Genomic DNA, 17,228 nt, shown 5'->3' on the forward strand with positions numbered 1-17,228 from the left:
AAACACAAGCCCGCTCTACAATATCAATCTACCATCAATCATGGGGTATAAGAGGGCCTAAACCTATCATACTGTCTATCAAAAAAGTAAGTGTTATCTCAATTTTCCGGGTGCTAACTTAATCTCCATTGGAGAATCTGCTTCTCTTTTCCAGACAGATGCATATCCTAAGAAGAGAGCTGCCCCAACATACCTCAAAAGGGGCCCAACTGAAAACTGAAACTAAGGACAACTGGCGAAATAAGCAAGGGTGATGTTTTCCTGTGAACCGGATACCAGCACAAAGGGGAAGGAGGTCAACACAGAGAAAAATCAACTCCTACCAAATCAGAGAGCCAGAGCCTCAGAGGCCCCCAACACCTCAGCACTGAAGCAGACCAAAAATGAACCCAACATGGCTCAGAAAATTTTGCAGAAGAGGGGGCAGAAAGAATGTCAGAGTCACATGTTGGGTGATGACATTTATCTTACCAATAATTGTGGGCTAATTCCACAATGCACAACCTATTTACATCAACAAGGAGGGTCCAATGGGAGGGGGTAGATCATGGATGAGCCTAAACAATGGTACCAAACTGCCTGTATTTGCTGAAAAGAAAACTAATAAATTAAATTAAGAAATAAAAATTTAAAAATGCAATTTTGATCCTTCAAACACACACACACACACACACACACACACACACACACACATCAGAAAGAAAAAGAAGAAAAAAGAGAGAAGAAAGAAAGAAAAAAGAAGGAAGAAAGGAGTGAAGGAAGGGAGGAAGGAAGAAAGAAAGAAAGGAGGAGGACATTAGAAAAGAAAGAAAAAGATAGAAATACAAATAAAAATCAAAATTCACTTGTACCTGAATAAGGGCTCCACCTCTTTTAACAGTATTATACCAATTCTGGTTTCCTGATTGTTTTATATTATACTATAGTCATGTAACATGTAAGGATTTACAGATATTGCATGATATGCGTTGAAATTTTATAATACCCCTGTAGCTTTGCATCAAGTTTTAAAACAAAAGTTTGAACTTGATTGAGTTCCTCTACTGTTTGTAACTTTTTTCTATTGACCTTCCTTTGACTTCAGAATAAAATCCAAAGGGTGGGAGTGAACAATGAGACAAGTTTCTTCCAGTAGCCTTTGTTTCCTTATAACTGCCTTACATCATTCTTTATATTCAAACTTCATTCCTTCAATATATATCATGCACTTCTCCTCTGTGAATTTTCACCCATGTCATCCTTAATTTGATGCCTGCATTTGATTATAGCATCTCCACAAAAACTCTTTAATTAGCACTCTTCATTTTCATATCTTGAAACTCAAAAACAAAACCAAGTTCTGTCATACAACTAGCAAAATAAATATCCAGACCAAGCCCGCTTGACTCCTCTACACTGTAGTTAATTATCTATTCTTATTTTTAGATTACTGTTATGCAATACTAGTATGGCCTATACCTTTTGCTTGTTATTTCTTGCATAGCTGCGTGACAAAATGTAGCTATTCAGTAAATGGCTGTGGAATTAAAGTGACCTGAACCCTATGCTGTACTATTTCAGATATATTTAGATTATCAATTTTAAAATTGAGTTGAAAAGGTACTGTAACTGTAAATACAGATTTAAATATAAAATGATAACCTCAAGGAAACAAGTTAGATATTTGAAATCAGCTTGTGAAGGCCTGAGCACATGTAGAAGCTGCGATAGGCAGTGGGGGCGCTCTGTCACCTGCTGGGTTATGAATCACGCTGGAAATGATGGACTTGGCACTGAAAACATGAACTTTCTTGTTTATTGCCTCCTGTGAAGAAACTTCAATTTAACAGTTCATAGCAAACCACAGGAGCATTGTGTCTGCAAGGAGTTATCAAACCTTTTAAGTGACTTTAGAAAGCTTCAAGATATCTTACACTGTACTCTGAATTAATCTTAATGAAGCAACATAATCTCTGTCTATAGGAACCAGATGAGTCAATAACATCCCAATATCAAAATGTCCATCTAAGCCAGGTGTGGTGGCACACACCTTTAATACAAGCCCTTGGGAGGCAGAGGTAGGAGGATCGCCATGATTTCACAAGGCTACCCAAAGACTACATAGTGAATTCTAGGTCAGCTTGGGCTAGAGTGAAACCCTATTTCAAAAATCTCGAAATAAGTAAATAAATAAATAAAACATATGAAAAGACCATCTACCTAATAATGATTTTAAATGATGAAGGGTAATGAATCTGTACCATCCAGTAAGAGACAGTTACCACAAACACAAGCATCCACATACAAAGACATAACTGACATAGCTTCAGAAGTTTTCATAGCACATCTTGAATTCTTCATAAAACATTAACTACTGAGATTATGTACAGAGGAAAATGTCTGAGGATAAAATCATGGTACAAAAACAACCTTAAGCCAATTATTTCCTTACTCATTTCTTTTAGATTAACCAACAAAAACAATTGCTAATCCTAATTTATCATGACAAAAATCATGGACTAGGGACATATGGGTGTTCCATGGGGATAGCATGCACATATAAAGGCCTGGAATTACAGCACTTGAGAGGTGAAGGTAGGAGAATCAAAAGTTCAGTGTCATCCTTGGCTACATAATGAGCTGTTGTAGACGAGCCTGGGGTACCTAAAAACTAGTCATATGAAAACAAAGTAACATTCTTTGACAAGTATTGAATAATGGAAAAAATGTGAAATTCAAAATTAATAGTTCCTTTTCTCTAAATTAAATATATTTCCAAGGTATAAGAATTCAGACAGTATAGTGTGGAAGAATTAGAGCTACTTAAAAACATTGTACTCTCCCTACTTACATCTGCAAGACCATATGATTTTCTTGGCAGAATGGCACTAAATTTTTGTCACTCTTATGTTGGGGCCATAAGATCATGATGTCATACACTGTTTCTATTGCTGTACAGATACTGAAAACACACCAAGTATCCAGTCTTAGAGGATTGAATTCCTTTGGTCTTAGTCTTTGGGGAACTATAATAAAAGCTCCACTAGAGCCAGTTTTGTATTTACAATATCAACAAAAGTATTAAGATTATTTGATCTAGGGCTTAGTTTTATGTATAAGCTGAACTATCTTCATCTAATCACAGGATATCAAACATCACGTTCTCTCTTCCCAGTTTCAATACCTTAAAAGAAATTTTTATGACGTAAATGAAAGCTATATGGACTAAGTATTATAAGTTCACCCCACCAAAATTAATTGCACACTATAAATCCCATGTAATATGTAATAATCCAAAGATGGTAACCACTTATTCCTTTACTTCTTATGTAAGCATAGTGTGCATTTTAATTAAGACTATTGTTTACTTCTCTCTTGAACCTGACTGAGCTGATATTAGCTTCCTGTTTTACTAACAGAATGTGGTAGATAGAACATTATTGGTCTTCCAAGAGTAAGTCAAAATAAGAACTAAAGTTTCTCCACTTGTCTTATGAAATCCTCCCTCAAGCAAACCATCTTCCATGCTATAAAATCCTGCTCAAAGGTTCAAGCCACACCACACAGAAGTAACAGATTAAAACCCTGCTGACAATCTAGCTCAAAACTGCATCAATATACAGCCATGTAAATTAGCCACTTGGGATCCCTGGCTATGTCAACACTTCAGTATCTGTAGTCCTATCCAACAACTACCTATAGCACGCATCTCTGTTGTGGACCACCTAGATGATACCCAGCCAAATATATAACCTTCAGTGACAGATAGTGTTTTTAATTCACTAGGTTCAGGGTTATGATATATGGAAAAAACTTTGAACAAAAAATTGAAAATATATATTTATATATGTATATATTTGCTTTTATTAAATTGTGCCAAATATATAATATAACTTATATAGTGTGTTCACTATAACAGGTATCAATCAAGAAAGTTGGCATATGAAGTAACGGGCTTTTAACGAATAGTTTGTTGTTATTCATCACCCTCACCCACTGTCCTTCCCATCTCCCTCCTTCTCCTGCTTCCACTCTCCATGACCCCTATTCTGGTTTGTAAATGGTAACTCTTAAAAACCTAGAGGTTTTAAATATCAGTGGGCTAAAAGAATAAGTTGCATTTGTCCTCTTTCTACCTGCCCATTAATATTGACGCTGAATATTCAGATATGTAGGATGACTAGGTAGGGGTCACCATCTTTATTCCTACTTGTTTCTGTGCAAAGTGTAGGCATGAGCTTTGCAGGCTCAAAATCTAACTCTTGAATGTGTAAGCCTGGAGGCTATACTCATTATAGCAGCCAGCATCACAGGGGACTGTAAGTAAAATATTTCTGTTCTATTCCTGTATTAGTTACTTTCTCCTTGGTGTGTCCAAATCCGTGAAAAGAAGAAATTTAAGAGAAATGGTTTATTTTGGCATATGACTGGGGAAAATACAGTTCATTGTAGAATGGAAAGTAGGACAGTAGAGCATGGAGCATCTGGTCTCATTCAGGATTCACACATGTAGTAGGGAAAGCTGGTGCCCAACTAAGCTCTCTCATTTCCAGGCATCTCATAAATGGTTCCACCCACATTTGGCGTTTGTCTTCTGATCTCAGTTCACCTAGTTTAGAAATCTTCTCACAGGCATACACCCAGATTTCTCTTTGATAATCCTATATTGAATAAAGTTTACAATCAACATTAAATATCACAGTTTGCATAGATTGAAGCAAAAGTATTTGGGTAGCATCATGATAAAATACAGGTATGCTATCTAACCCTAATATATATATCTTTTATATCTCCCTCAAGTTGAATGTGAGTTACATACAGAAAGACATTTCTGCTTGTTATATTTACCTTGGTTTCCCAAATACATAGATAAAACAGAGCTTGTACCATATCAGCAAATTAGAAAGTATATGGTGAGAATGTTTGTCTTCATCATCATTCTCATTACTATCATCATTTCATCTCCATAATGGTGGCACAATAAGCTACATTTCAAAGATACAAAGCAAATCATATGAAAGATGTATCCCAGATATTATTATGAGGAAAATTAAAATTAACTATAAATATCTAAGAGGCTTTCATTATGGAAAAATCCAATTTCAAATCATTAATGTCAAAGCATAAATAACACTAAGCTGGCTAGATTCCATAGTGCTGGGAGTTCTATGCAAGCTGATTGTGGGGAAAAGTCATCAACAATTTTCACCAGCAGAAGACAGAGCAGCCAGGCACTTTGTGCCCACAAATGCAATAGTGGAGTAATTATGATGGGAGTAACTAATTGATCTCTGATTGGATTTGAGATCCACTCCATGGTTATAAGTTATGTCTTATGCTAAAAATATGGTCAAAAAGCCTTTGTGGAGCTCATATGCCCTAAGATAGAGGCTACTGTAATAGTTTGGCTAAATGGACATTTTATGTGTCCATTACATTTCTATCTCAATATGACCATTGACTAGTAGATTATTGTTATTTTCACTTTTGGTTGAACTTACTTCTCTTTGCAGATGGTTTGGACTAATAAGGAGATACATAATCCATCAAAGTGCTTAGAATAAGTTATTCTGGAGAGTACAACACTAAAAAAAAACATCTATATTATCCCCTCCAGAGCTCAGGACACAATTTGGCAGAGGTGGTAGGAAGAATTTAAGAACCTGAGAATGGGGAGAGGGAGTGCTATGTAATGCTGTCACCCAGGTATGATGTGGATGTTGCATTAATGCCACACAGTGATTGTCATAACCTGCACAACACCACACACTGGAGCCACTAACTTTGCATCATGGGTGGCTGAGGGGAACATAAGATTTGAGGAATGGGTCACATTTTCTGCCCCTGATAGGACCCACATGCTCTAGTAATTAAATCCACAACATATGCATGCACAAGCAACCCTAATTAAACTCAGTGGGTCACATCCACTGTAGCAATTTCAATTTACAATATCCCCTATAGCCTTATATGGAGCCTTACTGGAGGAACTGTATCTCTGAGGTTGGGCCTTGGTATTTGATAATCTCACCTCTCTGACAGTGCTAGCTAATCCTTTCTCCCAGCTAATGTGACATGTGACATTTTCCAAGCTTTCTCCACCACCATGAGTCTTTCACTCTTAACTATAAACTGAAATAAAACCTTTGCTCCCATATGTTTTTTTTTTTTTTTTTCTGTTTGGGTGTTTTGTCCAGACAATAAGAAATTAATTGCTACGCCCATGCATGAGATTAAAAAGAATGATCAGAGCAAACAGGAACTAACTGGTGAGAAAAAGGGTTGAGTGCAAGAGGGATGAAAAGGGAGTCATGACAAGGTCAGGTAAGTATGATCAGAATACATTATATGGATGTTTAAAATAGGCAACAAATAAAAATAAAATGAAATTGTACACAATCCCCCAAAACAAAATAAAATAGACATATGTGGTGGTGGCAGATGAACCCAAATTTGAATCTTTGCTTCTGCTCACTTTATTACTCATTAGTTTGGACATTTAGTAAAACAGAAGAGCCAACTACACTTTTGACTTGTCTCTCATGTTTATTTACTCATGGTGACTTGAAAGGGTGAATTGAAATGCACTGTGGATATTCATGTTTTATTTTATTTATTTTTTTTTTCTCTCTCATTGCTGATATTCTCTGCTATCTCTCCAGGCATCCTGCCCTGTGCTTGTATAGAGAGGTAATGCACATCTGCATTTCTGTGCTCCAGACCAACTCAAGTACATAATACCAGCTAGATGGGGAGATCCGACTCCCTGTATTTAGGATACCATGCTTTTTATATCACATTCCTCACTTCTTGCCAACACTTGAAGATGAGATAAGGGGGCTGAGGAAGTCTGTTTGCTGAAGGCAGGTAGATGTCAGAGGAAGTGTTCTCTGGGGAAGTGTGCTCACTGGGAGAAGGTAGAAGCTTGTGATGTGCTTACAGGGGGCAAGTAGACTCCAGGGAAGCATGCTCCTGGGATCAGGTAGATTCCAGGGAAGCGTGCTCACTCGGGGCAGGGAGTCTCAGGTGAATCCTACCCCAGTGGCTTCTGCTTACTGGAGCCAAGCCATGTCACCAACTACCTCCACATTCCTGTATTCTTGCCCCAGTCACTTCCACAGACCCATTCTCCCCTGGGCACCCTCAGTCAGGCTTTGTCCGTGAACTGCAGATCCACCTTTCCCTCCTCACCCCCACCGCTGCCTATATCCGACCACAGGCGCTTCTGCTGCGGTTTTGTCTTGGTGCCTCCCTCCTGCCCCAGACAGGGAGCACAGAAGTAATATGGCCAGTGCTTCTAGCAGGTAACAGTTTACCTCCACATCCCGCTGAGTTGAGATACTGTGGAGAATAGGAAAAAGCGTTACTTCTCTTGAGCCCCAATGACTAAGCATAACTTTGACTGCAGGTAGAAGGTACACAGAACTTCAAAATATCTGCTCAGTATCTTCAGTTCCTATCTGCAGTACCCTGGCCCAAGAGTAGATTGCTGACTCCCTGACAGGAGATGAACCACCACTTACACAGCAGCCAGGGCCCAGGTGAAACCACAAAGGCATTTTTAATATAGTGTCTTACATGATTTCATCCTCATAGGAAAGGATGAACTGGACTTGTAATAATGGTGGGTCAGAAAACTCAGATGATGTAAGTTCTAAATGCCCCCTGGATTCGAGGCATTTCTGATTCTTCCCCATCTTCTAGCTTTATGCCTTCAGCCAAGCCCTATTACTTCCAATTACCCCAATTACTTATTTCTGAAATTAGTATGACACACACAATTGCCAAGGCATTAAATAAAATATAAAAGAGAAAAAAGAGAATTGTATTTTGCAGTAATAACCATACATAATAAATAACTTCCAATTTCAGTGACTTACAACAAGCTAATTTCTTAACTCGGTGGGTTGGCTGTGGTTCTGCTCTGATTGAAAGAGCTTGGCTCTTGGTTCTATGCATGTTCATATCTGCTCAGGGTGGTTGCTTATTCTGTGACCAACAACTTCTCAGGGTACGGTTACATGGCACCTGGTAGGAGCTTAAGAGGAGAAGGAAAATCAAAGAAACACACTTAATGGTTCTGCTGCATTGTGTCTGTTGTCATTCCATAGGCCACATCAGGTCACATGATAAAGATTTTCACTGAAACAGAAAAAAAAAAAAATCTTTCCTATCCTGGTGCAAGGAATGGGGAAATTGCATAGCCCGATTAATTAGCAAACCATATAGTTGGCACTACAATTATTAGGTTTTGGTTTTTGTTTGTTGTTTTGCTTTTTGAGGTAGGATAGATCTCTAGCCCATGCTGTCCTGGAATTAACTATGTAGTCCCAGGCTGGCCTCAAACTTAATAGCGAGGATAACTTCTGAAGTCCAGTACAGTGTTGTCACACAGGATGGTCAGTGGCCATCACTGACTCAGCAAATGCATAAGGGGTCTATGGTGAAGACCTCCTCAGAATACCCTGTCATTGTTCCATAGTATAATAAATAGTCCATGGAGAGAAAGCAAACTAAAATAAAACTACATTTTATAAACCATGTGGGTAAGGATAACCAAAGAAATGTGTGTGTATAGTATTATGACAAATATTATAAAATATTACTAAAGGTGTTCTAGCTCCTTTTATTGTTTTCATCTTCTTGGAATACACATATAATGGATAAAGTTCTATCAGTAATTTTTTAAAGTTATGAGCCCATATTAAAAATAGCAAATCAAGGGCTGGAGAGATTGATTAGTGGTTATGGCCTTTCTGCAAGGATTGATTCTCCAGATACAACATAAGCCATAAATGAATGAATGAATGAATAAATAAATAAATAATATTTAAAATACAGAAAAGTAAAAAGCCAGGAAACACCTAGATGCCAATGGCCTGAGGAACTAGGGACTAGTTATGTCTGGTCTGCTGTTGTGCATGACAAAAATAACTTTAATTTGCATAATTTACTATTTCTGAGGAAAAAATTCCACTACTCACAGGTCAGCACAATAGCATTGTAGATTCCATGTCCTATTAGTTACTTTGCTCACTGTGACCAAATACCTGTCAGGACATAACTTGTGGAAGGAAAGGATTTACTGTGGTTCACAGTTTCAAGAGGATATATCCTATTATGGCAGGGAAGGCATCCCAGCAGGAGCAAGATGCTGCTTGGTCATAGTACAGTCACAGTTAGGAAACAGGAAATCACAGGATGAAGGACTAGGCTATAAAAGTTCAAGTACATTTCCTGCAGTAGAGCTCCAGCTTCTAAAGTTTTCACAACCTTCTCGAACAACTCTACTACCTGGAAACCAAGGGTTCAAGTACAGCAACTGTGGATGTTAATAGGACTTTGTTTGAAAGTATTGCAATAACTAGATTCTCACTGTAAAGATGAAGGAGACAGTTAAAGACTTAAATTGAAGATGGTGACCTTGCATATAAATGAACAGGAAGCACTGATACCTAAAACCTCATCAATAGTTTCCATTAGCACTTTCTTTGTATTTTTGTGCTATGATTCAATGTGTGCAACCCGTACACAAGGTGCTGAACTTTAAACAACATAGAGACATATAATATATGATCTCACATGAATCTCAAAACAGCCTTCAGACACTCAGCATAGTATTACATGGATAATTAAATACATTTTCCAAAGCTATTCAACCAGATCAAAATATCATTGTTTGACTACTAAATTCTATTGATACTTTAATTCAATATACAATTTTATATTTTATTTTTTTGTTTTTAAATGTTTTAAATTTATATTCATGTATTTATCTATTGGAGAGAGAGAATGGGCATGCCAGAGTCTTTAGCCATTACAAACAAACTCAATACATGTGCCACTTTGTGCATCTATCTTATGTGGATCCTGGGGAATTGAACCTGATTCCTTTGGCTTTTCAGCCAAGTGCCTTAACCACTAAGTCATCCCTCCAGGCCCCAATTTTATACTTTAAAATAAAACAAAAACAAAAATATACTAATGGAAATGTATTCTTATCAGCACTGAGATATGCTTTTCTTTATTTATATTTATTTGTCATTTATTTCCAAGGATATTAGAGAGAGTAAGAGAGAAAGAGAGAGCATATGAGTGCCCCAGGGCCTCCTAGACACTGCAAACGAGCTCCAGATACATGTGTCACTTTGTAAATCTCTCTTTACATGGTGTTGCAGTCAGGTTTGCATTGCTGGCAGAAAACACCCAACCAGGAGCAGCTTGTGAGTAAAAGAGGTTAATTTTGGCTTACAGTCTTGAGGGGAAGCTCCATGATGGCAGGGGTAAACAACAGCAAGACCAGAAAGTGGACATCACCCCCTGGCCCACATAAAGTGGACAACAGGAACAGGAGAGTGTGCCAAACACTGGCATGGGGAACCTGGCTATAACACCCATAAGCCTGCTCTCAACAATACACCAATTCCAAGAAGCTTCGATTTCCAACTGCCATCAGCTGGAGAACCCAGCATCCAGAACACCTAAGTTTATGGGGGACACCTGAATCAAACCACCACACATGGGTACTGGCGAATTGAACTTGGGTAGTTAGGCTTTGCCAGCAATTATCTGAACCACGGAGTCATCTTTCCAGCCCGAGATGTACTTTTTATTGATATTTGAATGAGAGAGATTAGGCACCATGGAAGATGGTTATAGTCATTTTTCCCAGATACATGAGGAGTCCTTATACAAAAACATCAATTGATCATATTTTTTTGTGATGCATGTTTGAGTGTGTGCATATGTGTGATGTCAGTGTGCGTTTATATGTGTCAGTGCAAGTGAGCATATGTGCATGTGGCGATCAGAGGACACCTTCAAGTGTCAGCTGTCACCTTCCACCTCCCTGACTCCATCTTGTTGTTTTCATTTCTGTTCACCAGACCAGCTGCCCATTGAGCTTATGAGTGATTATTCCTCTCTGCCTCTATAGGCATACTGGGATTATAGATATTTACCATAGAATTCAGCTTTCACATGGGTTTTTAGGATCCAAATTCAGGCACTCATGTTTGTATACAAAGCACATTATCCATTGAGCTAACTCCCAAGTTGCTGAGGTTGGTTTTTTTTTTTTTTTTTTTTTTTTTTTATAAAAAGAATTAAATAAATTGAATTCTTAACTTTTTAGGATGGGTTAAGTTATTATATATTTTATATTAAGTCAAAAGTAATTATTCTATGATTTGAGTCCATTTACTTAGATATAAAGATTCTACTTATGCCTTGGGAGAGAGTGAGCAGAGGAGAGGAAGAGAAAAGGGAGGATGGCAGCCAAGGAGAGTTATAGATTCTTCATCTCCAAAGTTGGATGCACGATATATTTGAAGCACTTCAGGTGATTGCTGTGGGTCCTGAGTCAGGCAGCATATCTGAATGCTTAATGTACAATGCCAAACACATTGTGACAAAGTTCTAAGGGTCACAAATACTCAACAAAAAACAGAAATGCATTATGTGATTAATCAATACATATTTATTAATTTTCAATCATGTGTAAAATGATATTCTCAGCAGAAAAAGGCAAGGAAATTGAAGATGTTTAAAATATGACTTACTCAAAGCTACCCAATCTGGTAAGGTGCAAAATACATGTAAACAATCAATGTCACTACTATTGTGACTCTCTGTGGTAATTATTTCAATTAAAACATATGGGGCTGGAGCCAGTCATGGTGGCACATGCCTTTACTCCCAGCACTTGGGAGGCAGAGGTAGGAGGATCACGCAAGTTTGAGACTACCTGGAGACTACATAATTAATTCTAGTTCAGCCTGAGCTAGAATGAGATTTTACCTTGAAAAACAACAAAAACAACAAAAGTATGGGGCTAGAGACATGACTTAGCAGTTAAGATGTTTGCCTGCAAAGCCATAAAACCTCAGTTTGACTCCCTAGGACCCACGTAAGCCAGATGAACAAGGTGGTACACGCATCTGGAGTTTGCTTGCAGTGGCTGGAGGCCCTGGCATACCTGTTCTCTCTCTCTTCTTTCTCTCTCTCTCTCCCTCTCTCTCTCTCTCTCCCCCTTTATCTCTCTCTCTTTCAAGTAAATAAATAAATAAGTTTTATAAAAGTGTGCATCCAGTGTTGAATACGCACCAGGCACTGTTGAAAATGTTTAAGATGTATCAGTACAGTACAGGTACATTCTAGAGAGAGATTCCGGGAAAAGTCGATATTAATTCGTATATATTGAATTATAAAGAATACCCAAACATCACTAGAGAGATGTCTCAACAACAAATGTGTTTGTATGCAAAGCCTAATGACTTGGGTTCAATTCTCCAGTACCTACATAAAACAAAATGGACAAAGCAATACATTCATCTGGAGTTTGTTTGCAGAGGCTAGAGACCCTGGCATGCCTATTTCTGTCTTTCCTCTCTATCTCTCTGCTTGTAAATAAAAATGCTAAAAAAAAAAAAAATAACAAAACAAAATTTGTGTCATGTTAAGACACTGAGAATTTCAGGAGCATTTGCTTCTATGGTGTAACACAGACTCTTCTGACAACTAAAAGGCACCATTCCAATTATCTCTGTAGTTACAGCAAGAAAGTGACTTGTCAACACAAACCGTTCAAACAATTACCTCAATCATATCATTGCCCAAGACAAAGTTTTACTTGAGACTAAGGAACATAAAAATGACTTTCTATTTGTAGAATAAGAAGGCTTTGGGAAGGATGCTATCATAGTAAGCTTCAACATTGCTGAGATGAACTTCCAAACATGACACAGTTTATAGGAGGAATAGGATTTATTGAACCTTACTTATCTGGAGGAAGTTCCATAATGGCGAAAGAAGCGGGTCCCCTTTCACAGGCCCACACAGAGAAAAATACCACCCCTAGCCCTTTAGGCAAGCACACCCCAGGAAAACCTGACTGAGCTCAAGCACAATGCATATATTTAAAAAAGTGTTTTATTTTTATATATTTATTTGAAGAGGGAAAGAGGCAGGGCAGGAGAGAGGAGGGGATGTTCCAGGGCTTCCAGCTGCTGCAAACTCCAGACACATGTACCACCTTGTCCATCTGGCTTACGTGGATCCTGGGGAATCAACATGAGGTCCTTTGGCTCTGCAGGCAAATATCTTAACTGCTAAGCCATCTCTCCAGCCTGAGCAAATTGCATTCTTTAGACAAGAATTCCTAAACACAAATTAGAGCTGGACCCTTGGAATCTGCCTGCGGTACAACCTCTTTCAGCCAGGCAGCAGGACATCCAAGAAACTTTAATAAAACTCCCAAACCTATTGGGGTACATCCATTCAAACTACCACAAATGCTATCTGAGCAGAAAAATAAGTAAGTCATTATGAGGACTATATAGAATTTAGCCTTAAATAAAGCCAGGCTTGCTGGTGCCAGCCTTTAATCCCAGCACTCAGGAGGCAGAGGTAGAAGGATCGGTATGAGTTTGAGGCCACCCTGAAACTACATAGTGAATTCCAAGTCAGCCTGGGCTAGAGCAAGACCCTACCTCAAAAAAAAAATAAAAATAAAAAAGAACTTATCTTTAAATAGAACTGGTATTGCTATCCACAACTACCATTAATTTGAAAAAAAAAATACTGCATTTCTCTGAGCTGTAATTATTTATTTTTATTTATGTACTTTTCATGTGTGTGGACATGTTTGTATGTGTGTGTGTGGACATCAATGCGGATGTCAGAGGAAAACTTCAAGGAGATTCTGCTCCACCTTCTGACATGTGGGGATCTTTTGCTACTGCAACTGCAAGTTTTCCTTACATGTGGCTTTTTGTGGAGCTAGGGAATCAAACCTGGTCCAGCAGGTGGCTTTGCAAGCAAGAGCCATTAACTGCTGAGCTATCTCCTTATCCTCTCAATTATTTCATCTATATGATAATTCTAATGCTATTATTTTATAACACATGGTGGGGATGAATGAGAAACCAGCAGTTCATTCACTTAAGTCACAGAAAAATCAATTAGAAATAATATTTTATGTGTGTAGACTATAATTGTACAATATTTATATTTGAGAATGGAAAGGTGTGGTCCTGTATTGGAGTCAAATATAAGCTTCTTTAGTATAGCTTATAATATAAAATTGAATACTAAGTACTTATGTATCACTTTGTAGTCCCAATCATGTGAAGATATATTTCCCCATGAATTCTTCAGACACACACACACACACACACACACACACACACACATATACATACACACACACACACACACACACACATATATATATATATATATATATATATATATATATGTATATATATATCTTTGTTTCTTCTTGGTGAACTTTCCTCCTCTAGGTTGCCTTGTAAGAAAGTCCAAGTGTGAGTTATTCTACCCATTGGGGCATTTTCCTAATTACACATTCCCTTAGCTCCAGTCTGTACCAGGCTTTCACTTTCAGTAACTTTACATCCAGCCCTGACTTCTTCTCTTCAATCCTCTTCCTGAGAAAGAACCATTGTTTTCATCTTCCTTGAGGAGGAGGTTAAAACAGCATGACCAAGCCTAGACTTGATCCCCATGTTTTACATTCTAAATCTTTTAAGGACTGCAGATTGTTTTGCTCTTATTGCTGGCTCTTTGGTTTGTGTGTCTGTTTATTTTGTTTGTGTTTATTTTACATAAAAAGAAACTAACACCAGAGAATGTTTAGAAATCTTCTCAGTCATGGAAGTGGCAAAAGGTGAAACATAGTATCAGAAGGAAACAGACATACCGGGGCCTATTTCTCAAAGTGCTATGGTAATTTAATCAGGTATCAGCTAAAATACATTTCAAAATTCCACACGTCTATGAAGACAGACAGAAGGTATGAATGCAGGATATAATCACACTTTTTATATTACATTCTGTCATGGGTATGTCATTTCACTGCTTAAAATTGCAACACATTTACCTTACTGATATCATCAACCTTTATAGTTTGGCTCAGAATAAACTTTTTAGCCTTATCTCCAATCAACTTCACTTTTCTTCCCTGTATATTGATACCATGTAAATATTGGCTTTTGTGACTTGTCTCTTTCACTTTTCAAGCAAGTAGTCTCCTTTTCATTGGATAACAGCTTAGACACTTGTGAATTCAGGCTACTTCTCATGGTTACTCCAAAACATGGATTATATGGGCATGTGCATGAGAATAGTTTTCAAACTTAAATTTCAAAAATGAACTCAGAATGAGCTCTCTGAAACTTAACCTTAAACCTCAGCCTCACACATTCCTTCTTCAGATTTTCTAAGTTTGCTAATGGTTTCCATTCTTTGCTTTACCTCAGTAAATAAAATTCCATTCAGAATATAGTGGCCTATATCAAACTCAAATATTTTTTAAAACTTTTTTTGGGGGGGACAAAGGGAAGTATTTTTTTTTCCTTTGTTGTTGTTGTTGTTCTTATTGGGAAATTTAATATATGAACATATTGCACATTGATCATTCCCATCAATGTGCTCCTCTTATGTTGCATTTCCTCAGCCACCATTTCACTGAGGGCCCTCCTCAAAGGGTTTATCTGTAATCATTGTGGAGTCATGATTGCACCAGTCTGTCTGGGATAACAAGAACTCCAGAGTATACTTTGCCACCCCATGTCTCTTATCTTCTGTTTGTCCCATCTTCTGCAATGTACCCTGAGCCTTGGAGTGTCTGTTATAAGTCTCCTTTAGTACTGAACTCTATATTTTTCCTTTGATAGATTTGAGTCTTCAGTGTCTTCTGCCATCTCTTTGGAGGACACTCTCAGGGTAGTCATAAGAGCAGCAGTTTGCTCACAATGGTTGATACCCCTACCCACTTTGATGAACATCCATCTTCTTTTCACTTTTTGGTTCTTAGAGGTAAGCTCTTGTTCTAGCCCAGGCTGACCTGGAATTCACTCTGTAGTCTTTGGGCAGTCTCAAACTCATGACAATCCATCTACCTCTACCTCTGCCTCCTGAGTGCTGGGATTAAAAAGTGTGTGCCACCACCATGCCAGGCTTCTTCTTTTTTTTTTTTTTTTTCTTTTTAACTTGACTTGGTTTTTGGTAGCAGGGGTCTTAGGTTTTGTGTTAGAATGCCAGAAAACTAACAATCATTAAAAATCCTCAACCTAATGTCTCTTGAATTATTTGTCTACTGACCATGTGGAAGTGCCAATAAGGACCAAGGTAGAGATGCAAAGAAAGCAGGATGAACAAGCGATATTTACTGTAAAGAGAGACAACAAAGCTCCCTATAAATGGGTGGGCAGAAACAGTGGGTGAACACAGGTGGTCAGCTGTTGTCTTGAGGAGTCAGTGTTGGTCCAGGCAGATCAACATTCCTCCATCCTTGAAGGCCTGTGACCCTAACTATGACTCCTCTATCATATTTGTAAACTTACATTTTAAAATATCCATGGTGTTCACTATTAAGAGGAAGAAAATAGGAGGCAAATTTTTGAGATACCAGAATATTGCGATAATGACAAAAAAAGGAAAAACAGAAGGAAAAGGAGAGGAAGAGAAAGAAAAGTAGAAGAATTAGAATTACAGAACAAAATATACAAGAAGGAGAACAATATTTAATTGATTGTTACTATACATGTTTCACATATATTCATATCCTTAATTCCTGCAATTACAGTGGGAAGTAGATATTTTTACTTCTTTTTTGCATAAGGGGAAATTGCATTTTGAAAATGTTGAGACATTTCCTTGAGTTGTTAAAGATGAGGTTGAGCTTGTCTATCCAGCTCTGTGGTAACATCTACATTGATGCCCCTCTACGTACCTACGCCTGCTTCTGAGTTGCAATGAACCCCGTATGCTTCATTTTCTCCATGAAACTCACAGGTATTTGTAGGATGCAGTCATATTTCTCCAGAGTTATTTCTTCCTCTATGCAATATCTCTATTTTTGTCAATTTTTTAAATGTCTACTGAACTTTTAGGTCAAACTCCTCAGTAAATTTCTTTCTGCCTACAGTTTTTATTATAATGATTGAGACTCCTTTGTTTTCTCTTGTCCACTGTCCACTGGGTTTCCTTATCTCAGAAAAGAGAGAATATGGTGAACTATTTCTCCCTGTTTACTTACTGGAACACAAATATAGAAGAGGCAATTACAGACACTCTATTCACAGAGACAAGGTAGTATAGGTTACAGTAGAATCTGGACTCTAACCTCACTCATGCCCTTTCCTCTTTTTGTGATTTTTGGTTAAGCTATTTAGCATATCTGAAATGTAATTTCCTCTCTTTAAAATCTGAAATTAACAGCTATA

General features: G+C 37.8%; 1 pseudogene; it reads left to right on the forward strand.

The window, feature by feature from the left end:
* The first annotated feature begins 6,290 nt into the window (after positions 1-6,290).
* LOC101603807 overlaps positions 6,291-17,228 on the forward strand; it is a 62,179-nt pseudogene continuing 51,241 nt past the window's right edge.

This window comes from Jaculus jaculus, chromosome 1 (genome assembly GCF_020740685.1).
Source record: "Jaculus jaculus isolate mJacJac1 chromosome 1, mJacJac1.mat.Y.cur, whole genome shotgun sequence".
In the NCBI taxonomy this organism is placed as follows: Eukaryota; Metazoa; Chordata; class Mammalia; order Rodentia; family Dipodidae; genus Jaculus; species Jaculus jaculus.